Here is a 13,440-nt window from a genome sequence, read left to right on the forward strand (position 1 = left end):
CCCCTCTCTCTCTCTTTTTCTATCTTTCTCTGCTACGCTTCACTTCCTCTCTCTGTCTCTTTCACTCATCCCCCCTTCCTCTCCCCTTCTCACTCTTACCTCATTCCCATCCTCCCTTCCTCCCCCCTTCTCTCTCTCTTCTCCTTCTCATCCTCCCTTCCTCTCCCCTTCTCTCTCTTTTCTCCTTGTCACCCTCCCGTCCTCTCCCCTTCTTTCTTTCCCTCTCTCTATTTACAATCTCTCTTCTGTCTCCCTTTTTCCTCTCTCCCCCACGTACTTGACACGCCTCGCCAGCCACTCAGAATGTCAACTTTGATTACAGTCCAGAGCTGATTGGCCATTCACTCCTGCGGTCTCGGGCCAGTCGTGCGCGGGTGTGTACGGAAATGTATGTGCGGACACGCATTCACGCGGACACGCACGCACGCACGCACGCACGCACGCGAGTTTTTGAATAATATATATTTTTATGTAATTGAAAAGAAAATCAATCTTTTTCTGGTGTGAGTCGGATGCAATGATAGTAATGGTGATGATAGTGTGTATAATGGCAAAGATAAAAAGGAGAGATAATGATAATGATGACAATGATGATGGTGATAATGGTAGCGATAATGATAATGCTTATGATAATGATATGAATGATAATGGAATGACATGATAAAAACAATAATAACGATAACAAGAACAATGGTAATGATAGATAGGATGATAATAATGATAATAGTAATAGTAAAAAAGTCAATATTAACACCACCGACAAGAACGAAACAATAACAAGAACAAACGACAATGATATACGTAAAGGCATTAATAAAAATTCATTTGTACAGAAGCAAAAATAAAACAAGAACCGCTTTTCGTGCGCTTTGCTTCAATAAAGCCTTCTGCAACATAACTCTCTGTCTTCACAAGTTGCAGGAATAGAACAAAATACCAAGAAATAAGAAATGAAAAGCTTTTATCTCATATCTCTTTTCGAAACCTACTTTGTATTCTTTGTCAATATGTAAAACGAGACTACTTTTCGTATTGTTAAAAATGTCTGTCAGTGTATTTTCTCTTGCAGGTTTTGTTCATAAATATACTTTACGATTTCCAAAGCCTGGCGCATTTTGAAGACAGATTGACAAAAAACGGATTTAGGCTAAAAACCTTTAAAAATACACTCGTCAAGAATATAATAGATTGTAAACATCTTATAAGTGGGTATCACCTGCCAATGGATAAATAGAATCTCTCCTTCACTCCCTCTCCTTCTCTCTCTCTCTCTTTCACTTTCTTTCTCTCTGTCTCTCTCTTTCTCTCCCCCCCCCCCTCTCTCTCTCTCTCTCTCTCTCTCTCTCTCTCTCTCTCTCTCTCTCTCTCTCTCTCTATCCCTATCTCTCTCTCTCCCTCTATCTTTCTATGTATCTCTCACACTCTCTCTCACTCTCTCTCTTTCTCTGCTTTCTCTTTATCTCTCTATCCTTCTCCCTATCCCTTTGCCTTCCCCCCTCTGTATCTCTCTCTCTATCTATCTATTTATCTAAATCTCTCTATCCTTCTCCCTTTCCCTCTCCCACCCTCTTTCTGTTTCTTTCTCCCTCCTTCCCTCTCTCTCTCTTTCTCTATCTCTCTCTCTCAGTCTCTCTTTCTTTTTTTTCTCTCTCTCTCACTATCCCTATCCCCCCCCCCCCTCTCTCTCTCTCTCTTTCTCTCTTCCGCTCTATCCCCCCCCTCTCTCTCTCTCTTTCTCTCCCTCTCTTCTTTCTCTCTCTTTATCTCTCTATCTATCTCCCTATCCCTCTGCCTTTTCCACTCTCTCTCTCTCTATCTATCTATCTATCTCACTCGCTCTATCCTTCTCCCTCTCCCTCTCCCACTCTTTCTCTCTCTCTAACTCCCTCCTTCCCTCTCCTTCCCTCTCTCCCTCCCCCCCTCTCTTTCTTTCTCTCTCTCTCTCCTTCCCTCCTTCCCTCTCCTCCCTCCCTTCCCTTTCTCTATCTCTCTCTCCCTCCCTTTTTCTCTCTCTCTCCCTCCCTCCATCTTTCTCTGCCTTCGGAAGGAGATAGATAAGATAGATAAGATGATAAGACGATGAATAAGAGACGTTCAAACACCATATTGCTTAGGATCGTCTCCTTTAAAAACTACCATTAAAATTATTATTACTTTAAGGCTATGTAAATACGTAAAAAAAATAATACAATCATTAAAATTGTTATTACTTAAGATTACTTAAGTACCAAAAAAAGTTATTAATACTATCATTTAAATTATCATTACTTTAAGATTATATAAGTTCGCAAGAAAACATATGAGTCGACAGAATATATGGGCAGCACATAAAGATTGTTTCAGATGTTGATTCCTTTTGATCATGACTATTATTGTTATTTTCATTATCATCATCATCATTATCATTATTTTTATCATCATAATTTTTCTTATCATCATTATTGCTATTCTAAATAAGAATTATTTTTATTGTTATTACTATTATCATCACCATTTTTGTTGTTATTGTTATTTTATCATAATTTCTATTCTATTTAAAAATGTCTCGCTTATTATTAGTATTTCTAATAGCAAAATTGTTATAATTATTCTTTTTGATGATGATTATGATGAAATTGTAATAACAATAACAATAACCATGATGATGATGATGTTGATAATAATAAAAATAATAATTCAAAATAAAAATAAAAGAAAAACACCAAAAGTGTATGATGTTTGTTCTCATCGGGAATCGAACCCGAGCTCTCTCTCTCTCTCTCTCTCTCTCTCTCTCTCTCTCTCTCTCTCTCTCTCTATCTATCTATCTATCTATCTATCTCCCTCTCTCTCTCTCTCTCTCTCTCTCTGTCTCACTCTGTCTGTCTCTCTCTCTCTCTCTCTCTCTCTCTCTCTCTCTCTCTCTCTCTCTGATAGCAACAATAGTAAAATTATAACAATGTTAATGATTATAATGATAATAATAATGATAATAATCATAAAGATAAGGATAATGATAGTAACAATAATATCAATAATGATGAAGACAATAATGATAATAAGGACAATGATAACAACGAAAATCATAACAACAATAATAATAATAACAGTGATAAATATGGCAATGTAGCAAGCATGATAATAATATTGATGATACGAATAATAATGGCAATAACAATAATAATAACAATGATGAGATGCCTACATAATATCAAACATAAAATAAAATAAACAGAAAAATCAACCGGCTTTGTCCTCATCGGGAATCGAACCCGAGCTCTCCTGATTCAGAGTCAGTCGTGTTGACGACTACACCACTAGGACGTAATATTCAAGGAGAAAGTTATTATAGAAAATTATCCCTTTCTCTCTCTCTCTCTCTCTTTCTCTCTCGCTCTCTCTCTCTCTCTCTCTCTCTCTCTCTCTCTCTCTCTCTCTCTCTCTCTCTCTCTCTCTCTCTCTCTCTCTCTCTCTCTCTTCTTCTTCTTCTTCTTCTTTCTTTCTGTTTTCGGAAGGAGGTAGATAAGATGAAGATGAAAAAGAGCGACAGACAAAAGCCTACAGATTTAGATTTAGAAAAAAAAGGAAAAAAAGAAAGAAAGAAAGAAAAGAAAAGAAAATATATATATATATACATATATATATATATATATATATATATATATATATATATATATATATATATATATATATATGAGTTGCCAGAATTTGTAGAGAATACATCATGATTGTGTTTTAGATGATTCTTTATGATTATGATTGTCATAATTATTTTCTTTATCATCATCATTATTATTGTTGTTCTCATTATTGTCACTGATATTCGCATTATAACAATTATCATTATTATCGTTGTTATTATTATTATTATCATTGTTATTATTGTTATATTATCATAATTTCTATTTTACTTCAAAATGTCTCCCTTATTATTATTATTAGTAGTAGTAGCAATCTTGTTATAATTCATAAAATACTGATGCTCATGCTTCTGCTACCGATGATGATGATGTTGATGATGTTGTTGATAATGATGATAATCACCATCATCATCATCTCTCTCTATGATGATGATGGTGATGATGATGATAATAGTATGAGCAAAAATGATAGTATCAACAGCAGTGATAACAATAATAGTAATATTAAATATATATATAATAATGATGGTAATAATGATAATAACAATAACAATAATAATATTGATAATGATAAGAATGATAATAATAATGTTATGATAATGATTATAATAATGATAATAATAATGATATGACAGTGATGATAATAAAAATGTTATGATAATAATGAAAATAAGAACAATTATCATTATTTTGATAATAACAAAAACATCAATAGAAATGATAACAATATTGGTAGTAAATGGAAAAAAACACTATACTATGTTGATACTATGGTAGGAAACCCACAATGCACAGAGAAGATTTACTGAAATCCGTGAGACAACATTTTCCATCTCACTGATTTCAGTAAATCTAATTTGTGCATTGTAGGTTTTTCTACCAAGAATGGTAATAATGTTGATAATGATAATAATAATGATGATGATAATAATAATAATGATGATAATAATAATAATGATAATAATGATAATAATAATAATGATAATAACTAATATCACTGATAATAATAACATTGCTGGTAAAAGCAACCAATACAACGACAACAAAACAATAATAATAGTTGTAGTAATAGTACTAATAATAAAAATAACAAAAACAAGAACAACAATAATGATGATAATGATGATTATTATAATATCTCGCAATGTTAATCGCCACCAACATTTTATGGTCCCTAAATTAAGTCACAAAAATAAAAATATATTATTTTGAGTTATCCTGCTAACCAACTAACTAACAAACTAACCAACGCCACCCAAAACATAACTTCATGGCTACTACTATAACTATTAATGATAATAGTAATAGTAGTAATGATAATAATAGCTATAATAATGATAGTAATAATTATAATACTACTAGTAATAAAACGAAGATAACGATAATGGGGGTCATAGCAATGGCAACATTTAATAATGTTAACATCAATGATATCGGCATAACAGCATTAACATACCTACCAAATAATCACACTTTTATCCTTCTGGCGAGCCATGGTAATTTGCGAAATTGTCTTCCAAATATGAAATGCACAAATTAACAGACAAGAGGAGGCGCTCTGCATTTACCTGTTTGGACTGCACACTTGATCCCGCTTTCCAATTACTCTGCGGCTCTCAAGTCTTTCCGTCACTCTTGAGTTTTCGGTTTAACTTCTTCGCCATATCTTATACATATTGGCTGAAATGAAGTGCGTTTGGTTTCGATTTATAAGGTTTTTTTTTCATTTTGATTTTTTTTTCAATGCGATCATGTAAGTATTTAAGTCAGTTTTCCGAGTTTTTTGCTCTAAGGTTATCTCGTCTCTTTTCTTTAAGGTATTTACAGGATTTATTTCTTTATTTTTTAACGATTGAGATATGGATTGATCAAGTAGATTTTACGGATGTGAATAAGTTTGATTAATATGACTTTAATATGGTATGTTGTCCATTTACATAAAGCAAAGATGCTATTCAATACTATTACACATTCTCCGACTGTTCTTCATCTACTCTATTTTCTCATACTCTAATCAGCTGATCTCATAGTTAACTCACTCATAACTTTTCGTGTAATTCTTTTGAGTCCAAGAAATTTACCATGGAAACACGTCAGGAAACACACACACAAACACACACAAAGAAAAAAAATAAATAAAAATTAGATTTACTAAAACGTAGTTTTCATTTTATCTCGTACGCAAAACATGAAGAGGAAGAGAAAGATAGAGAAGGAGGAGGAGGAAGAAGAGTTTTCCTGTTATTTTTATTTCATGTTTGAACTTTATGCTCATCATCATCATTGTAGATATCTTTCTGTTTGTTATCATTATTATGAGTGGTAGTAGGGGACATTATTTTACATATAAAAATCTTCATTTCATGTCTATTATGTCCTTGTGGTGTAGCGATTCCCGATGAGGACAACTCTTGAAGTTTTGTTTTATTTCATTTCATATTTGATGTCATGTAGGCATATCATTAAATTTATGCTCACCATCATCATTGTACATATATTTATTATTGTTATCATTAATATTAGTGGTAGTAGTTGTAGTAGTATATCATGGTTGTTGCTATAATTATCGTTAATTTTATTATAATCATCATCACCAACAGACAAAGAGAGAAAGCAAGAAAAAGTGTCGCATCTAAAGAGGTCCTTCCAGTCCCTCTCCTGCAAATAGTTCCTTAAAAGGCCAGATACAGAGGGCGTGACATTTCTCTCCGTCCTTTCGTGATGTGAACTTGAGAGGAATGCCTGTCTGTCTCAAGTCCGGGTTTTATCCCCTGGGTATCTGTTGGTTTATCAAAGAATCTTTGTCTGATTTTCTTGTTTCTACACACACACACATATAATTGTGTGTGTGTGTGTGTGTGTGTGTGTGTGTGTGTGTGTGCAAATACTATGTACTGATGTATACACATCCGTACATACATATTATCATAGATCAGCATGGGCGATGTGAAAACGATGGTAATGATAAGAAAATAATCATGATAATGATAATAATAACAATGATGATAATAACGATAATTATAACAATAACAATAGCAACAACGACGATAATGGTAATAATAATGATAATGATGATATCATTATCATCAACTTCATCCTTATAATTTCAAACAATAATTATAACAATAATAAGGATCAGTAATGATGATATTAGTGATAACAATGATAATAATACCAATAGCAGCAACAACAACAATAGACATAATAATAGTAATGATAATGATAATGATACCACTAATAGTAATTAAAATGATGATAATGATGATAACATTAATGGTGATGTCGATGATAGTATTGATAATATTGATAATAATAATACCAATAATAACAGTCAAAATAACACTAGTGATAGTGATAATAATGATGGTGATAATGATAAGGATAAAGATAACAATAATGAAAGTAATGATGATTATGATGATACTATTAGTAATAATGATAATAATTATAATAATGATAATATTGATAATGATAACAATGATATTAATAATAATATTGATAATAGTATTGATAATAATAATGATAGATATATTTATAATGATAATGATAACAATAATGATAATAATAACTATGATAAACGCACAATTTATAATTATCTTTATATTTATATTCAGTCGACTAAGAAAATATTTTTGGCGTTCTTATACAGCCTTAAAGATGTCGCTCCAAAGCCTTAGGGTTTATCTATCTGTCACTCTTGTTCATCGTCTTCATCTTATCTGTCTCCTTCCGAAGAGAGACAGAGAGAAAGAGAGAAAACAAGAAAAAACGTCGCATCGAAAGAGGTCCTACCGACACCTCTCCTGCAAGCAGTTTCTTCGAAGGACAAACACAGAACTGAGGGCGTGAGATACTCCTTCTCTCCTGCCTTTTGTGACGTGAAGTCGAGAGGAATGTCTGTCTGTCTCAAGTCTGTGTCTTATCCCCTGAGTATCTGGTGGTTTATCAAGGAATTTGTGTCTGATTTTCTTCCTTATACACAAGCACACACATATATGTTTGTGTGTGTGTGTGTGGTTCATATACTATGCATTGATATGTACACATCCGTGCACACATATAATCATACATCAACATGGATGATATGATAACAATGGTACTGATAAAAATGATAATGATAACGATAATAAGAACAATAATGATGATCATAATAATGATGGTAATGCAAAATTTCAACAATGATAATGATGTCAATAGTTTTGAAGAGAGAGATTATTCTATATATATAAGTATCTCTTTCTTACAAAGTAGGTCCTTGTGGTGTAGTGGTTAACACGACTGATTCTAAATCAGGAAATCTCGGGTTCAATTCCCGATGAGGACCTCTCAGCTGAGCTCACTTCCACAAGGGATAAAAGACCATCTCGACAAGTCAAAAATAGATAGGAAATTCAATATAGCAGTAGCCTGTGCTGCTATTGACCCATCCGACTTTGCCGAAATAACCGAGTGGGAACTGAGAAATGCCCTTGTGAAAGGCAAGGCAACAGCCCCTGGCGAGGATGGCATTACTTACAGTGTTCTTCGCCTCATTGCGCAGGTGCCAGGCAACCCACTCTTACACCTGTATAGACTCAGCCTATCACAAGGAATCCTCCCAAGCTCCTGGACTAAAAGTTTAATCATCCCTATACCCAAATCCAACACTGACAAATACAGACCAATTTCCTTGACCTCCTGTCTGTGCAAAGTACTTGAGAGAATAATTCTGAACAGACTCATGTACCGTATACATGCTAAGTTATCCCCCAGACTGTATGGATTTCTCCCAGGACGTAGCAGTCAGCATTGTTTTGCAGAATACTTAACAAACTCAATACCAGGCATGCAAACCGTATTTCTTGATCTTCAATCTGCCTTTGATATTGCAAACAGAGAAATGATCCTTGAGCAACTAGCTAGCTTTGGTATTCAGGGAAAACTGTTAACATGGATTCAAATGTATCTATCCAATTGATCGGCTCAGGTTTTCTTCAGGGGTGTTAAGAGTACTCATGCACATGTGTTTGAACTCAGCACACCTCAGGGAGGCGTACTTAGTCCCATGCTATTTAACATCCTAATGCATAGATTACTAGGCGATATACCACTTGAGGGCAGTGACTCCATTATTTGCTATGCCAATGATATTTGCATTAAATCATCATCCGAGGAGAGAATGCAACAGATCCTTGATGTGCTTTCAGCAAGGGCTACAGAGTGTGGCTTGATAATATCGACTGAAAAAACCAAGGCACTTAACCCTAAAACAATCCCTCTGCCAAGGTTTCACATCAATGACGTTGAGCTAGATCTCTGTCACAAATACAAATATCTCAGGGTGGCTGTTAATGATGCAGAGTTCATACAAAACCTGAAGAAAAGGCTGTGGGAACGGCTGAAGCCACTTAGGACACTTGTCGGCAAAGACCATGGTATTAATGTCAATATTGCTAGACTCTTTTACCTGTCATACATACGGTCGGTCATAGATTATCATGCATTGCACCTAGTATTATACAAGGAATCAGAGTTAGCTAGTTTAGAAATTGTACAAAATGAGGCCATGAGGCTTATTCTCGGTGCCCCTAAGACAACGAGGATTGTGAATATGAGATCAGAACTTAATTTGCCGTCTGTCTATGAAAGAATATTATACATAAACACCACATTTAGCGTCAAAGCAATAAGAGAACCCCTCTATTGTACAGAGTTCCAAAGACAACTAAAACATAGAATAGTGGAGCTAACTTTGAATGGCAACATCGATTCAAATTCAAATCCATGGCAACAAGTAACATGTAAGCACTTGTCTCAGCTGAACATATCCATAACTAAGACCCTACATGGACGTTCTGCTCCACCGTGGAAAATGTCGGACCTAAGTGTATTTTATACGACTGCCCCCCAAAAAGACAGTGTCCCCCCTGCTGTACTTAAGCAGTATGCTTTAGCAATTATCAATGAGCACCTTGAAACTATGCCCAATGCGTATGAATGCTACACTGATGGATCCTTGCAGTCTGGGAGTAGAGCAGGATGCGCTTTTGTCGTATATAAAAACAATATTTTGCAGCACCAGGATTGTAGGCGGGTTCATGACTGGACTAGCACTATGCAAACTGAGTTGGCAGGAATGCTCATAGCCACCGAATTTCTATTAAGTCAAGGCTCAGGAGTCATTTTCTGCGACTCACAGAGTGCTCTCCAGGCATTGAACACACTAGACAAAGGTGCAGGAAATATTGCAAATGACATAAGGATAAATGTGTATCGTGCAAAAGAACGAGGCCATGATATACGTTTTGTGTGGATACCATCGCATGTTGGAATCCCCAGGCATGATCATGCTGACCGCCTAGCAAAATCAGCATGTGACAAGCAAAGTGTGGATATAGATCTTGGAGTACCTCTTGCTAGGATTTCACACATAATTAAAACTTCCTTCAAAGAGGACTTGTCTGACTTGATTAATTCTCAACGGCCTGAAAGCTGTAACATAAAGCACTATGACAGGTTTATGCAAGATGTTTTCATCTATGGTTTATACAAAACAAGAACAAGACAGTGTGATATTGTGACCGCAAGAATCAGGCTGGGATATAGATTGTACTGGCAGGTCAGTACAGCCTGTAATGTTGAAGAAACGAAGTGTAAATTATGCAATGAAGAATATAAGCGAACACTTGTACATTATATCTCAGAGTGCCATGTAATACAGTCTTTCAGACCACCTAGCATGAGGTGTGGAGAACTATGTAACTACTTCATATCATCTGATGTCTTGGAAGATATAATTATGTTATATCCTAAATTTGGAATGTAGTAATCACATGACCACATATCAAATGTTACATTGCCTTTCCACGCCCAAGCCGTATGCCGGCTTGACAGATGAGTAGATAAATTACTGATCGTTCTTTTCCTTTAAATATATTTTAGACCGTAATAATTTTATGATCTAGATTTACACTGTAATACTATTATATAATGCTTTGACCATGTATCAAATGTACTACAGGTTGCCCACGCCTGTGCAGTTAGCCAGGGTGGTAAATAAAGGACTAAACTAAACTAAACCGATGAGGACAAGATGACAACTTTTATTCTTATTTCATGTTTGATGCCATATAGGCATATCATCATCTCTATGCTCATCAACATCACTGTAGATATCTTTCTGTTTGTTATTAATATTATTAGAGGTAGTAGCCGAAGTAGGATATCGTGGTTGTTACTATTATTATTGTTATATATTCAGTCGACGAAAAAAAAAATGTTCTTATATAGTCTTAAAGATAACGTTGGAAAGCCGTAGGGTTTATCTGACACTCTTTTTCGTCGTCTTCATCTTATCTATCTTCTTCTGAAGAGAGAGAGAGAGGGGGGAGAGAAAGAGAGAGGGAGGGAGAGAGAGGGGGGAGGGGGGACATTATTTTATCTATAAAATTCTTTGATGTTATTTATCAAGTCCTTGTGGTGTAGTGGTTAACATGACTGACCTTAAATCAAGAGATTTCGGGTTCGATTCCCGATGAGGACAACAGCTAGGAATTTTTTTCTTTTTTTTCTTTTCTTTTATTTCATGTTTGATATCATGTAGGCATATCATCAACTTTATGCTCACCATCATCACTATAAATATATTTCCATTTGTTATCTTTAATATTAGTGGTTTTCATCAACAGACAGATGGAGAGGAAACAAGAAAAAGTGTCGCATCTAAAGAGGTCCTTTCAACACCACTCCTGCAAGCAGTTTCTTCGAAGGACAAACACACAGAACTGAGGGTGTGATATATATATATATATATATATATATATATATATATATATATATATATATATACATATATATATGTATATATATATATATATATATATATATATATATATATATATACATAAATTTATACTTATAAATAGTTAGCTGTGATTCTTGCTCCTTAAATTCCCCCGATCGTATTCCTCGTGTCAGAAAAAGCTTCCTTAGGATTTCTACAAAAGGACTATTACCGTGAAATATATAATTAACTGAGTCTCTAATTACTGTAAATTTCAATACTATGTATTTATAGAAAGTTATCGATAACAACTATAACAGTTTGCCTTGAGTTCAAAACATATGTCTTGTTTTTAAATTGCTATTTTATTGAACGCTCTTTGGTAAGTATAAAAAATGGATTATATTACAACGCAGGACTTCCATATTAGATAGAGAGAGGGAGAGAGAGAGAGAGAGAGAGAGAGAGAGAGAGAGAGAGAGAGAGAGAGAGAGAGAGAGAGAGAGGGGGGGGGGATGGAGGGGGATTAGTCAGACGAACGGAGACAAAGACAGACAGTAGCAATGGCAAGGAGAGAGAAAAGGGATGTGAGGAAAAAGTCAGACTGAAAGAGAATAGCATACAGAATGAGAGAGAGAAAGAGAAAGAGAGAGAGGGAAAGAAATAGAAGACATACAGAATCAGACAGACAAAGAGACATATAGGCAGAGAGATGAGAGAGAGGAGAGAGGAGAGAGAGATAGGCGAGTGAGTGAGAGGGGAGAGAGAAAGAGAAAGTGAGAGAGGAGGAGACAGTAGTAGAAATATAGAGAGGGAGAGGGAAGACATACATAGCCAGACAGACGAACAGACATATATAGGCAGAGAGAGAGCGCGATAAAGAGAGAGAGAAAAAGACATTTAAATACCTCTTCCTCTACAATATTAAGTTCTCATGGTGTAGTGGGCAACACGACTGACTAAATCAGGAGAGCTCGGGTTCGATGAGACCAACATAAATATTTTTTTTCTATATATCTGATAGTATGAAGGCATATCATCAATTATAAATCATAACAGAGACAGAGAGGAAGATAAAGAGAGGGATAAGTAAGCATACATTATTTTGAGTGTGATGAGATGAATGTAGTGATGATTTTAGTGTGTGTGATGCACAATGGTAGAGATAAGAAATAAAGATAATCGGCCAGTTTGTTAAAATTCCCCGAGGTCTGACCCGATTATTGTGGAAAGAGAAAGAGAGAGAGAGTGACAAAGACAGTAGCAGAGATAAGGGGAGAGGGAGAGATAAAAGACAAACAGAGCCAGAGAGACGAACTGATATATATAGGCAGAGAGAGAGAGAGAGAGAGAGAGAGAGAGAGAGAGAGAGAGAGAGAGAGAGAGAGAAAGAAAGAAAGAAAGAAAGAGAGAGAAGGAGAAACAGTCGCAGAAACATAGAGGGAGAGAGAGTAGACATACAGAGCCAGACATATACAGACAGAGAGTGAGTGAGAGAGAGAAAGAGAGGAGAGGAGAAGAGAGAGAGAAAGTGAGGCCATACAGAGCCAGACACACGAATAGACATATACAAGCAGAGAGAGAGAGAGAGAGAGAGAAAGGAGAGAGAGAGAGAGAGAGAGAGAGAGAGAGAGAGAGAGATTGGAGAGAGAAAGAGAAAGAGAGAGAGGAGACAGTAGCAGAAATAAAGCCAGACAGATAGACGAACAGACATATATAGGCAGAGAGAGAGAGAGAGAGAGAGAGAGAGAGAGAGAGAGAGAGAGAGAGAGAGAGAGAGAGAGAGAGAGAGAGAGAGTGAGAAAGAGAGCGAGAGAGAGAGAGAGGGTGGGGGGGGGGGGTTATTTTGCATATATACATAGCTTCCTTTTAATTGACAATAAGTTCTCATGATGCAGTCGTCAACACTATTGACTCTGAATCAGGAAAGCTCGGGTTTGATTCCCGATGAGAACAAGAATTGGATTTTTTTTCTTTTGTATTGGATTGCATGTTGGCAAATCATCAATTATAAATCATAACAGTGACGGAGAGAGAAATGAGGAGAAGGAAGCAAAT

The sequence above is a fragment of the Penaeus vannamei genome, chromosome 15 (assembly GCF_042767895.1).
Source record: "Penaeus vannamei isolate JL-2024 chromosome 15, ASM4276789v1, whole genome shotgun sequence".
Lineage (NCBI taxonomy): Eukaryota > Metazoa > Arthropoda > Malacostraca > Decapoda > Penaeidae > Penaeus > Penaeus vannamei.